Source organism: Euphorbia lathyris, chromosome 4 (genome assembly GCF_963576675.1).
Source record: "Euphorbia lathyris chromosome 4, ddEupLath1.1, whole genome shotgun sequence".
Classification (NCBI taxonomy): Eukaryota; Viridiplantae; Streptophyta; class Magnoliopsida; order Malpighiales; family Euphorbiaceae; genus Euphorbia; species Euphorbia lathyris.
Window position 1 is genome coordinate 93,370,311 of NC_088913.1, and position 21,660 is coordinate 93,391,970.

A 21,660-nucleotide genomic window follows, 5' to 3' on the forward strand; every position below is an offset into this window, starting at 1 on the left:
ATTTAATTTTATATCATAATGAAGTGATTTAATTTATCGAACGAAAATAAGTTATTAAATTACAAGGACTAATACTGATATTTACCAATTAGAGTCGGTATAGAGTTAAATATAAGATTAGTACGAGAATTTGAAAATAAAATTAGTTCAAATAGACTTATGATAATATAACGAGTCTAACGGTACGTATATTCGGTCTAAAATAGTTGTTCCGGTGAAAAATCAAAATAAGTTTCAGTTTTAAATTATTTAAGTGACTTTGAATACGTTTTAGTAAATTGTTTAAGATATATTGTGTTAAAATATTTATATACTTTTTTATTTTGATTATTTGAAGAATAATTATTTATTATCGTGGTATTTTAGAAATTTGGCCGAGGAAATGAATTTTGATGGTTTGATGCGAATTATTTTTGGATTGAGAAAGCTGTTGCGATTATTGTTGTTATTATTTGTATGATTTGGATTAAAGTCCAAATATGATTTTTATGTTGTGATATTTTGAAAGAAAGATAAAATGGTTTTATCCATCTAGGATTGCCCGGGGTAGGGGTTGTAATTGTAAGACCATATCTAAGGGTGGTATGGCCAAAGTGCACGACTGGTAGTCCTCACGTTAGGCAAATTACGGGGATGGACACACAAATTACGTTTTGGAAATGCTTGATAATTTGAATTATAATGTTTTACGTTTGATTGATTACGAGTTGGTTTGTTAAAGAAATTTATTTGATTACGAGTTCTTTTGATAAAAAGTTTATTTCGTTTGATTCGTTTTGATAACACGTTCATTTGGATTTGATTCGTTTTCATAAAATAATGAGTTATATATATATAAAGTAATAAAGTAATAAAGTGAAGTATACAGTTAAATTATTAATGTGTCAATTAACATCTAATAAGTTAAGAAACTACCTAATTAAGAGAACTACCTAAAATGGGTAGAACTACGTGGCTTTGATTCCCGGTTTAAATATTAAAAGATGTTCGGGATACGTAGGAAGCTCGATAGAATTATCTAGTCCAAGCCAAATAATTAATAAAATTTTAGGTAGTCCAAATGAATTTTTATGTAATAGAAAATTGATTCGCCTTTTTGTCTTACGAATGCCCGTTATCTTGTTTTCCCCTTCATACCCGATGCTGTTTAGGGTAAGGTGTGACATTTTGGTATCAGAGCTCTAGGTTATTTCCTTCAGACCTAGTGTGGATTGTGACTTAGGAATATGAATATTTGGGGATAGAAATTCTGAGGGTTATATAGTTCGATAGTGAAAAAAAAATCGTAATTAAGTTTTTGTAACGATTAATTATACTAAGTAAAAATCGATATGAATTTCGAGGACGAAATTCTTTAAGGTGGGTAGAATTGTCACGTCCGTGTCTAAAATTCTAATCTTCGATATAGATTATACTATAATTTTATAGTGTTAATTAATTACGATTTTAAATATACTATTGGGTTTAATTAATGTTTTTAGGTGTAAATAAACAAGTTTTAAATAAGTTCTACAAAATTATAAACTCAAAAGACCTTAATTGATATTTATTAATTTTTCTAATGGTTTGATTTACGGTTAAAAGATAATAAAGTAAATTACTATTAAGTTATAAATAAATATTTATTTTTACTAAAAAAAAGATATAATAATATTTTGTTAGATGCAATCAATTGAATTGATAATTGTTGATTTCATATGATATGATGATAAGAGTTATAATAATAATAATAAAATAATAAATTTATAATAATAGAAAATAAATATATGACACCTTTTACACTACATGTCCTTCATCATGTTAATTTAAAGCGTAAGGTTGATATATGGCAATATTAATTGCCATGTGTCATATTTAAATTTATATATATTTAATATATCAATCTTATAAATAAAAGGAGAAATAGATGACAAGGGGTGTTAAAAAAAATAATGTTTTCAAGAGTTTGATGTTAATTTCATGAATCTTATGAATTTTGGAGAGAAAGGTCATGAGGGAATAAAATAAAACAATCTTTAATGTTGTGCGTCATTTTTTATCAATCTTTTTGATCAATCTGATCGATGCAGTATTCCGACCATATTTCGGATTAGCTGTCAATGGATCGTACCGGTAAATTTTCAGTGACCGACGACGATATTTCGGTAATCATATTTTAGACTAAAATTAATTCTATTATGTTTTACATATGATTTTGAGTAAGTCCGGTTCTAGTACTCCTTAAATTTTAATAGGGTTATGATAGTAATTTATTAAGACTCTAAATAACTAATAAAAAATATAAAATTTAGACAGTTGTTTTGTAGATTTATTAAAGTGAAATTTAATTTGGTATTAACACTCTTTTAACAGTGTCACGAGTCTAACCAAACCTTCAGTGAGAATTAACGATACAAGCTTAGTGTTACAGATTACAATTTCGGTGACGCACATAAATGGTCTAATAGAAACGTTTGGTTTAAAATTTAATTTTATATCATAATGAAGTGATTTTAATTTATCGAATTAAAATAAGTTATTAAATTAGAAGGACTAATATCGATATTTACCAATTAGAGTCGGTATAAAGTTAAATATAAGATTAGTATGAGAATTTGAAAATAAAATTAGTTCAAATAGACTTATGATAATATAACGAGTCTAACGGTACGTATATTCGGTCTAAAATAGTTGTTCCGGTGACAAATCAAAATAAGTTTCAGTTTTAAATTATTTAAGTGACTTTGAATACGTTTTAGTAAATTGTTTAAGATATATTGTGTTAAAATATTTATATACTTTTGATTTTGATTATTTGAAGAATAATTATTTATTATCGTGGTATTTTGGAAATTTGGCCGAGGAAATGAATTTTGATGGTTTGATGCGAATTATTTTTGGATTGAGAAAGCTGTTGCGATTATTGTTGTTATTATTTGTGTGATTTGGATTAAAGTCCAAATATGATTCAGCTAGCACCGCGATGCGTGTTGTGTTGTTCGAGCTCGGAAACGATAGATCACCTATTTATGAGCTGCACTTTCTCAGCTGAGCTTTGGCGAAAGCTATGCTGTGTGTTCAGGATAAACATACCCAATAGCGCGGATATAATCGCCTTTTTCACTAACATTTGTGATACTAATTTTGGCTCGCAGGTGAGAAGCATTTGGCAAGCCGATGTGGTTGGTTGCATTTGGCTAATTTGGCGTACGAGAAACAAAGCCATCTTCGACTCCGAGCCCCCTTCAATCCAAAGCTCTTTCATTATGCTTCGTTTAGTTATTCGTGAGGCGAACAGCGGGTTATCTGGATTCTGCAGCACTAGTTCTGATCGACGGGTTCTTGAGGATCTTCAATTCACCCCGCGACCACTGCCAGCTCCAAACATAGTGGCTGTCCGTTGGAATTTCCCTCCCTGCGGTTGGCTAAAGGTGAATACAGATGACTGGACACTTGGAAGTCCAGGTCTTGCATGTCACGTCTGGATCTAAATTTTTTAATTTTTATCCAATATTAGATGTATTATATCATTTCATTTATTAATTAATCAATTAGATGTTATAATTGCATTATTAATATTAATATATAAGCTAAAAGTTAAAATATATATATATATATATATATATTTAGTCGAAAATCTTAATATGAATAATATAAATAAAGTACATCCAATTGTTTTTATATACTTTTCATATACTAATATAATATAATATAATTATAATTATACAATATAATATAATATAAAAGTTGGAACATGTAGTAGGACACATCATATTACATGTCTCGATTTTAGGTAATCAAAAGTCCATGTGTCAAACTTTTATATCATATAAGTCCACATGTCAAAGCTAAATTTTTTTTTTATTTTTTTTTTATATATGAATCAACCACATATATATAAGGGAAGATAAAAGAAGGCATATTAGAATCCATACATATAACTTATGGAATACACAGATTTTGTTTTTTCATTAGTTTTAAATTTCAATTTTTTATTAAATAAGTATAAGGAAGATCGGGTCTCGTGTGGACAGATTAGAATTTATAATGTCTACGTTATAAAAGGTAATACTATTTTATCTTTATTTGAGTTTTAGTTTGATAACTAGTTACATGTTAAAATAGACGAGCATTTAGAGATTTCGGTCATAGAAAGAATTAGCGTTAGTTAATTATTAAATTGTCACAAATTTGAATTTTTATATATTGAAAAAAATAATAATAATATGAAGAAACTGAAAAGAAAATTTGTACGGATTGACTCGTAGCAGTGTCACGAGTCTAACTGAACCTTCGGTCGGAGTTAACGATATCAGTTTAGTGTAAACGTTATAATTTCGATGACAAACGAGAATAATTCGATAAAAGTGGTTGGTTTAAAATTTAGTTTTAAGTTATTGATTAATATTTAAGTGACTTTAAATTGTCGAGTTAAAATGCGTTATAAATTAGATTGATTAATATCGATATTGGTTAAATTTGAATATAAAAGTTGGTACAATAATTTGAATATAAAATTAAGACGAATATACTCTTGGTAGTTTAACGTGGTTTAACGAGTCTAATAATAATTCGGGTTAGAATTTTTGTTTCGGTGATCGAAAGTAGTCCGATAAGAATATTTACTTTTAACGATATTAAATTTTATCGATACAATATTTTGAGTTATTTAATTCTTGGAGTTCGATTAAATTATGAATCGATGATTTTATACGATTTTAGTTATATTAAAAGATTATTTGATTTTAACAATTGTGATTATTTTTACGACAATAGTTAATTGAAGTCAAATGGTTTTATGATTATGGAATAAATTGAAAATTTGATTGTGAAAAGAGATTTGAGCATATTGTGATTTTATGATTTTTATATCCATCTAGAGTGATCCGGATTGGTGGTTTTGATATTTGAAGACCATGTTCAGTGAGGAACGTGGCCTGTGTACACAGTCTAAAGACCTAGTCGGGTATTGGCAGCGAAGTGTTGGGTAAGACCAATACGGGATTAGGCAAGGTTAAAGAGACGTCTCGACTATGTGGTTATTGGATTGATATGTGTGGTTATGGATTGATACATAAAGGGAGAAGCTCTAGGATGGATATAAGGATATAAGGTTTTATGTTTTCGGTAATGAATTAATTTTGAGATAAGGTTTTACGTTTGATTAATTATGAGTGTGATTAATTACGAGTTTGATTGATTACGAATTTGGTTTGATAAAGCGTTTATTTGATTACGGATTTGGTTTGATAAAACGTTGATTGATTACGAATTGGTTTGATAAAAATTTTATTGGTTACGAGTTGTGTTGATAAAATGCCGATATAACGATATCGATATTTATCTGTGATTTGATTTGATTTGATAACGTGATTTGTAGGGTTTTTAAGGTTAAGTTTTATATTGTCGAATCGATAAAGTATTCGCGTATATTAAATAAATAATAAATAAATTTTAGACGGTCTGAATAAGCATTTTTTGTCTATTTCGAAATTAAGTTAAGTTAGGAAATTAAATTAAGTTTTTAATGGGTTAAAAATTGATGAGTCGCATTCGTAGATCGGAATGCTAAATATATTATGAATAGTAGTAGTGATAAAATGAAGTCTATTAATTTCAGTAGTGTGTAAATAAGTTAAAGAGAACTACCTAAAATGGGTAGAACTACGTGGCTTCGATTCCCGGTTTAAATATTAAAAGATGTTCGGGATACGTAGGAAGCTCAATAGAATTATCGAGTCCGAGCCAAATAATTAATAAAAAAATTTGGTAGTCCAAATGAACTTTTATCTAATAGAAAATCGATTCGCCTCTTTGTCTTACGAACGCCCGTTATCTTGTTTTCTCCTTCATACCCGATGCCGTTTAGGGTCGGGTGTGACATTGCCGCTGCAGGCAGGATCTTTCGCACTCACAGGGGTTTCACTAGAGGTTGTTTTGCCTTCTCCATCCCAGAATCTTATGCTTATATAGTAGAACTAAGGGCAATTATCTTTGCCGTGGACGTGGCGTGGGAAAAGGGGTGGCACTGCCTCTAGATTGAGTCGGACTCATCTTATGCTGTCAGTTTATTACGGTCTCGTTCAACCTCGGTTCCCTGGACCATCCAGCAAGATTGGCTGCAATGCCTGTCTCAATGCTCGGGAATGATGATTGCCGTGTCCCACATCTACCATGAAGGGAACAGGGTTGCCGATGTCTTATCAAAATACGGGCTTACAATCCCCACCTCGGACGTCTGCTGGTGGCCCGCGGCACCGGTTTTCTGTAATTCATTTATTTCTGACGACATTCACAGTGTTTGTCAGTTTCGTGGTTCATAGATCAGCTTTTACTTTCATTTTGATATTCTTCTTGTAAACTCTTTGAATTTTTTATTTATTTATTCATTCGGGTTTGCCTAGTTAGCGGCTGGGGTGCCAACCTAGTTGGGATATCAGTCATAACTAGGTATCGTCCCCACCTTCATTCAAAAAAAATATGATTTTTATGTTGTGATATTTTGAAAGAAAGATAAAATGGTTTTGTCCATCTAGGATTGCCCGGGGTAGGGGTTTGTAATTGTAAGACCATACCTAAGGGCGGTATGGCCAGAGTGGACGGCTGGTAGTCCTAACGTTAGGCAAGGCGAGATATGAATGAGATATCTCGATTATTGATATGATTGATGTTATGATAAGCTACACGGGTGGAATTCTAGGATGGACACACAAATTACGTTTTGGAAATGCTTGATGATTTGAATTATAATGTTTTACGTTTGATTGATTACGAGTTGGTTTGTTAAAGCAATTTATTTGATTACGAGTTATTTTGATAAAAAGTTTATTTCGTTTGATTAGTTTTGATAAAACGTTTATTTCTTTTGATTCTTTTTGATAACACGTTCATTTGGATTTGATTCGTTTTCATAAAATAATGAGTTATATACATATATAAAGTAATAAAGTAATAAAGTGAAGTATACCGTTAAATTATTAACATGTCAATTAACATCTAATAAGTTAAGAAACTACCTAATTAAGAGAACTACCTAAAATGGGTAGAACTACGTGGCTTTGATTCCCAGTTTAAATATTAACAGATATTCGGGATACGTAGGAAGCTCGATAAAATTATAGAGTCCAAGCCAAATAATTAATAAAATTTTAGGTAGTCCAAATGAATTTTTATCTAATAGAAAATCGATTCGCCTTTTTGTCTTACGAATGCCCGTTATCTTGTTTTCCCCTTCATACTCGATGCTGTTTAGGGTCGGGTGTGACATGAATGGTTTGAAAAAATACACATTATAAAGGGCCATAATCTTCAATAGCACATCAATTCAGGGATTTCAAGATTAGAAGAGCTGATTATTCTTTAGAAGAGCTGATTATTCTTTATGGAAATGAGTTTTACTGATTCAACATGACTATGAGACAAGGTCATTGATCGCATACGAAATTTTGGGAAAAACATCTTCTTAAACCTCTTCAAGAAGAAATTTTGCATATTGAAAGCATGTTTATCCAATTCGAAGAAACAATTGTCTACTACAAGTGGGGGCATGAGCACGTGGATTTTGGGCCAAATTATGACGAGATCCCGAAAAAACAGTCTAGATATTGCTTGGGTTTTATAGATATGAATGATTCAAATGAATAACTACGTAAATATAAATTTAATATTAACCATTTTTTTTTTATCTCATTATGAATATTTTGGAAAAAAAAAACATCAAATTGCATAAAAGTACATTTTTCTTGAAGGCTCCTCTAGTGACATTTTCATAAAATTTTCATTTTTTGTATTTAAAATAGAAATTTGTGTTCCTTTTGGATCCGATGAGGTCGGGCCTCACATGTCGTTTCTATTCATGATATATATTTGTATTCCTCTTTGAGTCATTTCTATTCATGATGTAAATTTTTGTTGCTCTTTGAGTTATTTCTATTCAAGGTTTAGGTTCTGTTGCTTTTTTAGTCCATTGGAACTAAGTCTCAAGATTCATTTCTATTCATGAAATAAATTTTTGTTGCTCTTTGAGTCATTTCTACTCATGAAATAAATTTTTATTGCTCTTTGAGTCATTTCTATTCAAGATATAGATTTTCGTCGCTTTTTGAGTCCATTAAGACCAAGTTTACGATTCATTTCTACTGAAGATATAGATTTTTGTTGCTTTTTGAGTCCATTGAGACCAAGTCTCACAATTCATTTTATTCAAAATGACAATAATTATAAAAAAGAAACCCTCTTTTGGATCTGATAAGGTCAAGTCTCACGATTCATTTTTATCCAATATATAAATTTTTGTTGCTCTTCGAGCTTTCTCTATTCAAGTTATAGATTTTAGTTGCTTTTTTGAGTTCATCGAGATCAAGTCTCAGGATTCATTTCTATTAAAATATTCTCGTTTGAATTCATTGAGATCAAAGATCATTATTCACTTTTATTCAAGGTATAATTTATCCTTGGTGAATTCCTCGAGACTGAATCTCAAGATTCGCTCCTATTTAAAGTAGAAAACTATTTTCAAAAGTTCAATATGATAAGATCATGCATCTTTTGGGTCGGAGCCTATTCAATATAGGAATTTGTTTCTTCTTTTAAAAATCCATTGAAATCATGTGTATTTTGAGATCAAATTCTGTTCAAGATAGAAATCATTATTGTTTGTGTTAATCCTTTGAGATCTGATCTCGCGATTAGTTTCTATTCAACATCAATGTTTGGTTTTCCAATCCTTCCAGATCAAGTCTCAAAATTCACTATAACTCACGATAGAGTTTACCAATTTGAAATTCCATGATATCAGGTCTTTAGGATCACTCTCATTTAATAACCAATTCTTTCGAAGATTTTTTTGTTGTGTTGAAATCTCATATTCATCTCTCCTTTGAAATAAATGGTTCTCTTATAAAGACACTCATCTTAACTTGCGGGGAGCCGCTCTACAAGCTCGCGGGGAGCCGTTAAATCTCATCAATACTTGTGGGGAGCCGCTCTAAAAGATCACGGTACTACACCATATATGGTCTATTACAATACAAAATACATGTGTTGCTTTTGAAGTGTTGCTAGTGATAGGATTGAATTTCATTTGTTCCAACACTTTATATAAAGTGTTAGAATAGATATATTAGATTTTCTTATTCCTCTTTATAACAACACTATTTTTAAAGTGTTGGTAAAAATATACAAATGTTGCAATTTTTTTATTGGAAAATTTTGGGATTGGAGGGAAAACCTATTTTATTTCCCTCCAACCCGAAAGTAAAAAATAATTAAAGATTAAAAAACACTTATCCATAAAATAAAGACTTATTTTATTTACTAGTGAACCCTATTCTCTTTCACGTTCAACTTATCCCTGGCTTTCTTTCTTCTTCCTCAAGACGCAGCTGCTCCCTCTCGGCTCATCTGCTCTCTCTCAAATCGTTTTATTATCATTCTCTCTGTGTTGAGAGGTCACTCAGTCACTGCCTCTCGTCCATTTCTGCTGACCTTCGCTGCTCACGCATCGATTCCTTCACTTAGTTGATTCCTGCGCTCTTCAATTCATTTGTGTTAGGTAAATATTTTAATGTTCTCTTTGATTACCTTCTTTGAGTATCTAATTTGGAGTAAATGGATAGACATGGATTTACACGTTTTATGGTATATACTTATCAAATTTTGTGTGATTAATTCTCTTTAACTTGGATATCAAATTTATCTTCAATTTTGTAATTCAATAGGCGTAACATCTAATTATTATAATTTATTGTTTATGCACAGAGTGGTGGAACGATGTTGTTGTTCATATTGAATCACGTGTGTGGGAATTAGCATCACTGATGTTGTCATTATAGTGGTGAGTAAATTGTGTGATTGAGTTATCAGCAATGTTATCAGAACCGGACCTAACATCAAACCGGATTGGTGACTGGGTCACGGGTCACTTGGTCGGATCGGATGGTTCGGATCGGTCGAACCGGATGACGTAATAAATAAATAAATAATATTTATATATATTAAATATATATAATTAATTTAAAATTATTTTTATAAATCATATATATATCCAACACTTTTGGTTTGTTATTTTTTGTCAACTTGAGACTTAAATAAATAACGGATAAATAGAATTTAGAATAACTTGAAGTATGTAAACGTATTCTATGACATGCGATCTTTTTAACGGTATATTATAAACTCAAAACGGACAAGTGATGAATGAGAAATTGATGCTTAAAGTGAACCACTTGAAATGCTTTAGAAGAAGATAAAAATAAACTAAGCATTCTTATCCCACATAGGAAAGAAATGAGAATGTTAACTAGTTTATAAGTAAATAGTCTTCAAAAGCCTTTAAGTAATTACTAAGGGAAAGGCTCTCTCACGCGCAGGGGGTGCAGTCGTTCCACCATCAGGTTAGGAGCGCACCCGCACGACATGGGCGACCCATAATGGAAAAAAGTGTTGAGGACTTATTTACTATTAGATTTAATCCTTTTGAATTTTGCAGACCACATTTAAATTCTGGAAGGCATCAAAACAGTAATTTCTTTTCTGAAAGACTAGAATGAGATTTACAATTAAGCAAACTACCACATTTATTCTGCTTAATTTAACCGATTGTGCTTAATCGAATTCAATTTTTAACCAATTTGCTGGTGCTATGTATCATGCCTATTTGTGCAATATGATCTTAATTTTATTTGAGTAGAGGTCTTAAGTAGTTGCAATCTAGTTTGGCTTCCGTTGCGATTTTGAATTTTAGGGTGCCATTATGAACTAAATTCCCATGTTACTTTAAAGTTTAAACAGTCCCAAGCATTTAATTGTGAGTATTAGCTAAAGGATTTCATCTGGAGCCCCTGGAATGTAGTGTACTCATACTTGTTAAATCGGTTGCAATTCTGGAAGCTCACAAGGAGCCGTTAAATCTCATCAATGCTTGCGGGGAGCCGCTCTAAAAGCTCGCAGGGAGCCGTTAAATCTCATCAACACTTGCAGGGAGCCGCTCTAAAAGCTCGCGGGGAGCCGTTAAATCTCATCAATGCTTGCGGGGAGCCGTTAAATCTCATCAACGCTTGTAGGGAGCCGCTCTAACACTCTCCTTTGAAGACTCGAATTGAAGGTTGTGCTACATTAGCAACCATGATTCTATTCTCTCTTTCACACTAAAGAACCAGGCTCTGATACCAAAAATGTTGGAAATATGAAGTAACACAATATGAAGTAACCGATAGATATTGACAGTAGAAATATTGCAATTAATCTGATGTGTTTATTCCATAAGAAGCAATGTCATTATATAGGCTTACAATCAAAACTGAATTGCTAAAAAAGCTGAACTAAAATCAGATACTGTGAAACTAAATCAATTAACTAATAAGGAGAAAAATCAGGAAAATCAAAGCAGATTTTAACAACGTACTAGAGCAAATCCAAAAGACTTTGAATCAATATTCAACATCCTCTAAGGTTTAGTCTAGAAAATTCTAAGTGAACCAAACACCAGGAAAATATAAAAAAGTTAGTAAAATGAAAAGTTTCATAAACATTTCTTTTAAGGGAAAATTTCCTAAGAAGTTGTAATGAAAAGTTTCCAACTCGAATTTCTGTTACACCAGTTATAGTGATGGGTTCACAAGCACTTGCATCCATTCCCCCATCAATTTCAATCTTCAACAAACTGTGCCAGTGTTGTATTTATCATGTGAGGTGTAACGTGATGAAAAATTCACTCATCTACCCTTATTTCCTCGTCCATGAATGTTAGCTTTTGTTCGAGGATCTTCAGACTCTCTATTGTTTGTATTCTGCAAATAGTTATAAGAAACAACATAACTATTATCTTAGATACATAATTACTAACTCAGGAAAATATAAATTAATGCATTATTTCCTGTAAGAATTAAGATATTAGTTGATTAAACATAACAAGTGATGTTTCAATGTTTCATGCCTGTGAACTTTGTGTTTAAAATTCCCCTCAGGTTCTTACATAGAAAACTTTATGCAACTAAATGAAAATATATGTAATCCTACCACAATACTACCAGTAAAAATAAAACTTTCACATAATAAAAAACAACGTACCTGAAAGTAGAATATTTCATATAAGTCTCAGAAGGGAGTTTATTCGCCGGCCACATTCTGCAACCATTGCTAGAAATATGATGAAGTACTCACATCTAGACATTGTAATTGTTTTTCCTGCACAAAATTAAAATTATCATATGCATCAAAATTAACTCAAGATGTTCACATTTCTTTTAATTTCCGAAGCATTCCAAATTATATCTATTCAGATTTTCTTTTAATTTCTTACGGATGAAATGGTAAATGAGCATCTTGAAAATTCCAAGCTACATGTAATCACATTCTTCTAATTTCTTACACTTTAGAAGCTAAATAAATATGATAAATTCAGAATTCACATAATGAAATAAGAGCAACTTTACAGTAGCTTACCTTCTTTCATATATAGAGTTACCAACAATCCTTACATCTCTATCTCTCCATTCAGTTAGGCTTCTCATGGTAGAGAGAGCTCTTCCTTTTCATATATAGAGTTACTGCACTGGTAGGTTAACTATTTTTTTAATATCTTCAGTCTATGTACAGCCAAACTTGCCAAATGTTTACAATAAAATCCAATTGCAATCTTGCATTTTAAAAGCTTAGATTTTTTTTTTAAGTTTATGATTCTGTATACAATCCAACTTGCCAAATGTATAAATAAGAATACAAAGATATCAATTTTGTTCACGGTTAAAAAATAGCAATAAAATATTTTTTTATTTTTTTATCAATCTCTTCAAATTTATTTTATAAATAATAATAGTTCCTCTTTAATATGTGAGAGAAAATAACAAAAATTATTTTTGGCCCTCAAGTATAATCTTAAGGTTTTGGTTGGAACACATACTTTCGTCAATGTGTGTCACCCAGGGCGAATCCAGTATGGGGGCAGTGGGGCAGTTGACATTCCTATTTTTTAAAAAACCTAGGTATTAATTTTAAAGTTTTAACGCTTTGCCCCCTTCATCAATGAAAATTTAGGGTTTACTGGTTCCATAACTGAGGGGATGAAGAATAGTTTTAAATTTAATATTTTGTTTTTATTTTTTTAATTCTGTTTTAATACAAATCGACGTGGTTTTATTTAATTAGAACTACGTCGTTTTGTTTACAAAAAAAAAAAGTAAATATTTAAATGTAAAACTAAATAGGTTCTAAAACAAATCATCAGTCTCTCTTACTCTCTTTAATATCTTTAGTTCTTCTTCCTCAATTCCTCAATTGGCAGCGAATTTCTCCGTAGTTGGATCGTTGGTCTGACCCTACATCTCCGATCTTTTGGTATTTTTTTTGCTCCTACTTAAATTTTGATTTTATATTTCTACTACTATTTTACTTGAACTTGAGCTTTGATTTCTGGTTTTCTATAATTATTATTTTTTGAATAAAAATTATTTTAGTTGTATTGTTTGGCTCGAGAAATCCTGGATTCGCAGCTGGTGTCACCTGCACCAAGAAATTCTTTAGTATAGGCTCATTGACATCTGGTTCGGATTGGGTTAAAAAAATGAGGAAATTACATCAAAAAAGAATATCATACTTTTATTTTGTTTTTGTCAAATGTTTAGTTAATCAGTTGTAGAAAAAAACCAGTTTCAAAAAGACCACCAAATTTGACATTTAAATAAATTTGATTAAGAGTTTGACAAAATTATAAGTGATTTGTGAATTCTGACTATTGTGTAAATTACATCAAAAATCAGATTTTAATTTATATTTTCAATTATAAAAATGTTTTTATGTATTTTATCATTATATGATTTAAATTTTAAAATATAAGAATATCATAATTTTATTTTTGTTTTTGTCAAATTTTCAGTTAATCAGTTGTAGGAAAAAAAACAGTTTTAAAAAAACCACTGATTTGGTACAAATGATAGAAGTCTGCTGAAGAACTCAGATCGCGACCTTGACATGGATTTATTTTAGTCTGAATACTAGTAAAAAATATGGTTGAAATGTACAACCTTTTTAGCAAAGCTAAGTGAATATTTATATTTTCCACACACCTTTTCACTCCACTTACAATTTACTCTTCATGGACTGAGCAACTAGAAAAAAAATGTTTATGTGGAAGCATTACCCATAAATATAGAAAATTGAATGTGAAAGACTTTAAGTGGTGGGAAACATACATACCTAGACAAGTCAATGACAAAAATCAATCGTCACAAAAATCAAGTTTGATATTAGTTATGCGTTCACTTTCACCTTTAATGGCCTCAACCCAATCGTCACAAAAATCAAGTTTCATATTAGTGTCCAAAATTTTGTTAATTTTTTGGACAAAATTGATGTGGTGATCCTGGTTCTGTATAATATCTTTCCAACAACATGCTCATTCTAACAACTTTTGTCATCTTTATAGGATTCATATTAATAATTTATTCAAAGAATAGAGCAAACACCAATGTTAGCACGAAGACTAAAAAAAGAATAAGACAGACTTCAATGCCATAAGTATTATGAGAACAAATGGTAAGGATTGAATGTAGATTATTATTCCATAGAATTGAATTTAAGTTCAAGGCTAAAAATCACAGTAAAGAGGAAAGGTTTGTTTCCTTATTTTCCTATTGCTCTTTCTGTTTTAGTAATGAGTTTTAATTTTTCTGTTTTAAATCTAAACATTGTTTTTTCTAATTCATTAGATGTAGAGAGTTCATCTTTATTGAACAAAAAATATTTAAAAGAAATTGAAAAAATGGAACATTTAAAAAAAGAAATGGCCTGCTTAGATTTGGATGATATCACGAAAGATGAACTCCATACGTCTACCGAATTAAAAAATATTTAGATCTAAAACATAAAAATTTAAAACCCATTACTAAAATAGAAAGAACAAGAAGGAAAATAAGAAAACAAACATTTTATCTTTACTCCTACTTTTGGCCTTCATTTCAACTTTAATTATATAGAATAATTTTCTACATTTATTGCTTACAATGTGTTTTCATAATACTAATGGCATTGAAATCTGTTTTATCCTCAATTTTAGTTTTCATACTAACATTGCTACTTGTTCTGTTCATTTGCAAAAATCATGGATATGATTCCTAAAGTTGACCAAGTTGATTGGATGAGCATGATGCCAGATGATGTTATTGGAAATATAAAGTAATATCTCATGACAGAACAAGTTGTTGTCATATCTATTTTGTCCAAAAGATGGACAAATCCTTTAAAATTAACATCAAAAGTTGATTTTTGTGACTATTGGGTTGAGACCATTAAAGATAAAAGTGAATACATGACTAAGATGATAGCGTTGAAAAATATATAGATGGAGTTATTTTTTGCCATCTAAGATTCAACATAAGAAAGTGTCATATGTCATTTCTTACTAAATAAGTTTCATCCAATCCAATGTGTATTCCTGGATTTTTGGTGTGATGACATGCAAAGTCCATGAATTATCCTTTAATTGTCTAGAATTATATGGCCCCACATATTATCAACTTGGTTGGGTTCTTTATTCCATTAAGACTTTAGTGGTTTTAAGAATTTTTAGAACATTCCCCATAGACTTGCCTAGGTATGTATATTTTCCACCGCTTAAGAGTCATTCATATTGAATTTTATGTATTTGTTGATGATGCTTCCATAGAAATAATCTTAACTAGTTGGACATACCTTGAAGAGTTAACTAAGTGTGTGCAGAATATAAATATTTATGTACCTTCATTGAGAAGGTTGTCCATTGCAACTAGATTTTTCACTAGTATTCAGACTAACATAAATACTTCATGTCTGGAGTACCTTTTATATATCATGATCATAAAAACAATCCACCAAATAGATATTTTCTCAAATCGAGAAATAACTGATGCAAAGACACTCCTTTAAAACTTGCAATTCCACTGATTTCACTGAGAAAATAGATTGAGGCACTACCCAGAAACTTTCTTTTCTAACATCAAATGCCAAAATCTCGGACTCTCATTTGTTGTTGCTAAAAACTTTCTACCAGGTGTGCTAAAGTAACCAATTTTAGGAAAACATGGGATACTACCCATGTTGTATTCCATGAAGTCGTCACTAGACTAACTGATGGATGGATTCTAGAGAACAAGCCTACGTTTAGGAAAATTACGAAGACATTGGTTGGTTGATGGATTCAATAGAGCAATTCCAAATTTACTTCCATTCAAGAGAAGCAAACCCTTACCATTGAGCCAAAATTTTGTGTAATGAAAATTAACATAAGGCGATGATTTTCCTCAACAAAGTAGTAACTTTGGCCGAAAATCACTAAATCTACTTTAACTATTAGGTCGATGCTTGGTTTGAAAACAAAGGTCAAGCGGTAGCCTAAACCACAAAGCTACACTATTCGGTTAGCGAATATGAGCTAACTTCTTACAACATAATATTAAAACTCATTAAATATTCATATTTGCTTACGCTAAGTTTACCTCCATCCTATCCCATGTGGATTTAGCTCATGAATGACCTAAAATATATAAATATCATAGGAATGGAATTAGGGGAACTCATGCTCAAATATATTAAAATTGAAATTATAGAAATTTAAGAAGAGGGAGGTGAAAGAAAATAAGAAGGTTAATATAATAGTATGTCAGAATACAAGGTGAATACAAACTCAAATCTAGCTAGACCTGACAATTATCGTGTTCGAGTCGTGTTCGTATCGTGTCATTTCGGGTTCGTGTCACAAAAGAGTAAACCCAAACCCAACCCAAAAACTTTCGTGTCAAAGTCGTGTTAACCTGTTCGGGTTAGTGTCGATTTCGTGTCGTGTTTTCGGGTTACATGTAATTTTGTTATGCATATATATTAGGCTTAATAGGTATCCAACCCGTTAAACTTGTAACTTTTTTTCACCTGGCCCCCTCAACTTAGGGGACAACCTCTCAACCCCCTTAACTCTCCAAAAACATCACATACAACCCATTAAACTTGTAACTTTTTTTCACCTGGCCCCCTCAACTTAGGGGACAACCTCTCAACCCCCTTAACTCTCCAAAAACATCACATACAACCCCTTACACCCCTATATCCGGTCAAAATATTGACCCGTGTAGAAAACGCGCTTGACTGTTGACCACACCAATATGTCACGTGTCATTTTTTTCTTAAATTTTTCCATATAAATCCAGTAAATTACCCCATAATTTGGGCATCCGTAGAGTCTTCTTCCTTGATTTGCAGGTTTCCACGAAACCTTAAGTACAACATATTCACCACAAAAACATGATTCATGAGTACCCACCATGAAATCGATCGGTTTCAAGAATAACACAAGCCCTAACCTAATTGATAAAAAAAAAGAATTATCTCAGAAGAAGAAAGAGGCAAACTAGAAGAAGAAGAAGAAGAAGAAGAAGAAGAAGGTAGAGGAGGAATAAAGGAGATGAAGGAGATGAATACTTACGGTTGAACTTGAATCGGAGACCGAAAAGAGGTGGATCGAAGGAATCGGAAAAGATGAAGGAAGGATTTCTGAGGAGAAGAACGTTAGAGATTTAAGAAGAAAAGAGATTTTTTTACTGTTTAAGTTTCTAAAGCCAACCTTCACGCGCTTTCTAATGAGTGCAATCCCAACTTATTCCATATCAGAGCCACGTAGGCGTTAATGGGCTGTATGTGATGTTTTTAGAGAGTTGAATGGGTTGAGAGGTTGTCCCTTAAGTTGAGGGGGTCAGGTGAAAAAAAGTTGCAAGTTTAAGGGGTTATATATGATGTGTTTGGAGAGTTAAGGGGGTTGAGAGATTGTCCCCTAAGTTGAGGGGGCCAGGTGAAAAAAAGTTACAAGTTTAGGGGGTTGGATGCCTATTAAGCCTATATATTAATAATAACTCTTAAAAATATAAAAAGATATGGTACTGTTTTTAAACGTTTTATATCATTTTTAGATTAGTATGTTAACAATAATTATCGAAAAGTTCGATAATATCATGTTAGAGGGTCATGTAATGTGTTTATAACAATTTAGCAAATTCAAATCAATATTTGCAATTAATAATTATAATTTTATTATCTTTATTAATAAAGTGACATAAAAACACGAGAGAATATAACAATAATTTTCAATATCCGTGTCAGTTTCGTGTTTTCGGGTTGACACGAAAATGACACGAAAATTGACGTGTCATTTCGTGTCGTGTCAACTTTCATGTCATGTCATAAAAACCTAAACACTAACACTAAAAAAGCATGTTGTGTTCGTGTCGTGTCATCGGGTTGTGTGTCGCTTTGCCGGGTCTAAATCTAGCTTTGCAAGATCTAAACTATGGATTAGTTTAACCTTTGCTACACTAAAAAAGAACTAGAACTAAGATAAATAAAATAATTTCTAAGCACCAATGAAACTGAAACATATAATGGAAATGAGATGTAAACAATGTAAAAATGGTGTTTGGAGCTACTAGCAAAGGTCCCTACTTATAGGAGTTTTGGGACTCATATTTCTATAAAAACCACCTACGATGTCTCCAAAGTCTTTAATACTGATGCAGTATCTTGCCATAATTGATTTGGAATTGAGTAATGAAGGTTTTAGAGTATTTTTAGGTAGATTTGAATCTCCTTAACCTTCAAGGAGGCTTCTTTTGCTTGCCATAATTAATTTAGAATTTACTAAGGAAGGTTATGGAGTTTTTAGGCAGGTTTTAGTTTTTTTTCTAATTTTGGAATCTCTTTGGAAAGATTTCTCAGATTACTTTGTTTAAGTCCCAAAACACCTAAAATTACTCAAAACTATAATCAAGATAAGAATAAGGTAAAATATACTAAAAATAATGGACAAACCAGTCACAAAACACACACAAAAAAATGTACATAAAAAATTACTTAAGTAATTATATAAAATGGTGGTAACAACTTCCTCACACACCTTGTTTGTCCTCTAGCAAGGATCAGAGTCAAAACAAAATCAAAAATCAAACAATACAAGTAGCTTAAATGGATTACATGACTTATTTGATTTGACATTCAATAATCCCAAGTTATGCAAATCAAACTAAAGATTAAAACATACGGCATAGATGAATTTGAACAAATTGCTAAGATTTAATCAAAAGTATTAGATTATTCACTACATCCCATAGTAACTATAAAGATAAGATGGACAAATACTAAATTTAAAGGGGCAATTTAGACTACTTTCAATTCGGATTTTCGATTTTCTGTTCGGATAAAAGTTTGATCAGTTATTTTAACACCTGTAAATTTAAAGGATGAAAAGTTTTTACAGTCAAATGATAAAATTTGCAACTTCAAAAGTAGAATAATTAATTCCTAAAATTAACATATGAATATCGAACAATAATTTCAAATTATTAGGAAGTGGTGAGTTGTTTACTTCTTGTGGATATGACTGTGCATAGTTCGGTCCAGTTCGGGGATTCAAGAATCTTCGAGATTGGATTGAACTTTAGGGATTCCTAAAAATGAATCTCTAGGATTAGAGTGAAAATTTCGGTCTGGTCTAATTAGGAGATTCAGGAAATCGATTCAGATCCAATCAAGTACATCTATTTGAGTTCTAAAACTATTTGCTTCCTCCAAATATTGTTTTACAGTAAAAATAACTCAACAATCTAATTGAAATATGGATACAGAGATGGTGCAATTTGAGAATCTGAACTAATTTCTACAAAATCAAATAACAATCATTTAGTTAACATGTTATAAAACAAATTCATATTCATAAATATTCAAATAAGATAACAAATATGAAATATTTTCTAAGTAAATATTACCATCTTCGATATCTTTGATATCTTCAAGTTCCTCTTCAGCTTGAGTTGAAGTTCTCAACAAATTTTGACAACAAATTAAAAATGCAGATATACAGTGGCGAATCCAGGATTTGAGAGAGGGGGGAGGGAAAAATTCTATTTAAAAAATTTTTAGACAAAAATGTAAAATTGTTCAATTTTTTATGAAAAAAATGCAAAATTGTTCAATTTTTTGTGACGAAAAATGTAAAATCATTCAATTGTCATGCATTATTTTCATGATTTTTTTTGATAAAAAACATAAATTATAATGTTTCTGATGGGAAAAACGGACTAACAATGGTAACAACAATAATGCGGAATTAACCTTTGTTATTAATCATTTCCCGACTTGAATGAATCTATGAGGAAACTAATTAGTAGAGCAACAACCAAACACAAATGAAGCAACAACGATAGTAAAATGGCAGCCACACAAACACAAAGAACAAGCACGATTTTTACGTGGAAAACCCCCTCAATTCAAGGAGTAAAAACCACAGGATCGTAGTCCGCTTAAACCTTCCACTATATCAAATAATAAAGGGCAATACACAAGTTCATCCCTAGATAACACTAGAGGCATACACAATCAACATACAATCTTGGAATTTTCCCTCAAGAAGTATGGAACCAATCACAACATAAAAGAAAAGAAGAACCTCAAAGAAGTCACAAATCTATCTACGATCTGCCCCTCGTACAAACTGGTCTTCCAAGCCTCCGAACAACGATCTCTCCGGTGAAAATAAGCGAACAGGTGTTAAGAAGCTCCTATCCAACTTTCACGACAATCCAACGGTTCAATCTCCGGCTACGAGCAATTTCGTATGGATGGATAAGAAGAATGGATTTTCACTTTTTCCTTTCTTTTGTGGTGGCCGAAAATTAGGTTACAAAACTCTCTTAAACTTACTCTTATATACTCCTAGGGTTAAAGCATGGGCCTAACCCTAATTGGGTTCCTCATGGATCAGAAAAGTCCAACAAATCTCCCCCTTTCTAACTATGAGGAGGAATCCGTGTCATCCCGGCGATAGAGCAACACACCTTTAGCTTTTCCCTTGCTAAAGCCTTTGTCAACATATCGGAACCATTATCATCGGTATGAACTTTGTCGAGTTTAAACATCCTTTCTTCAAGAGCATCTTTAATCCAATGATACCTCACATCAATATGTTTTGTTTGAGCATGGTAAGTAGAGTTTCGCAAGATGAATCCCGTTTTGACTATCACAAAGAATCACATACCGCTGCTGTTTAAAGCTAAGCTCTTGCACAAACCTTTTCAACCACAAAATCTCCTTACCTGCTTCCGTTGCTGCTATATACTCTGCCTCTGTAGTAGAAAGTGCAACACATTTCTGCAATCTTAATTGCTATGACACAGCTCCCCCTACAAAAGTCATCAAATAATCAGAAGTAGACCCCGGGTTATCCTTATCTCCTGCCATATCAGAATCCGTGTACCCAACAAGCAATGGCTTCCCATTTCCAAATGTAAGACCCAATTTGGAAGTACCCGGTAGATATCTGAATATCCACTTAACTGCCTCCCAATGCTTCCTACCCGGATTTGACATATAACGGATAACAACACCTACTGCATAAGCTATATCAAGTTGTGTACACACCATAACATACATCAAACTTCCTACTGCTAAGGCATATGGAACTCTATCAATCTCTTCCTTCTCTTTATCCATAGAAGGGCAATCCTTTCCACTGAGCTTAAAATTTGTAGTAAGAAGAGAACTAACTACTTTAGCTTTATCCATGTTGAATCTGCAAAACACCTTTTCAACGTACTGTGACATATGTAATTTCTTGGCAACTTTATCCCTGTTAATTTTAATGCCAAGAATCTGTTTTGCTGGCCCCAAGTC

At 31.7% G+C, this 21,660-nt stretch overlaps 1 pseudogene; it reads right to left on the reverse strand.

The window, feature by feature from the left end:
- Window positions 1–21,136, reverse strand: part of LOC136227295 (uncharacterized) — a 41,054-nt pseudogene extending 19,918 nt beyond the window's left edge.
- Between the last annotated feature and the right edge of the window lie 524 nt (window positions 21,137–21,660).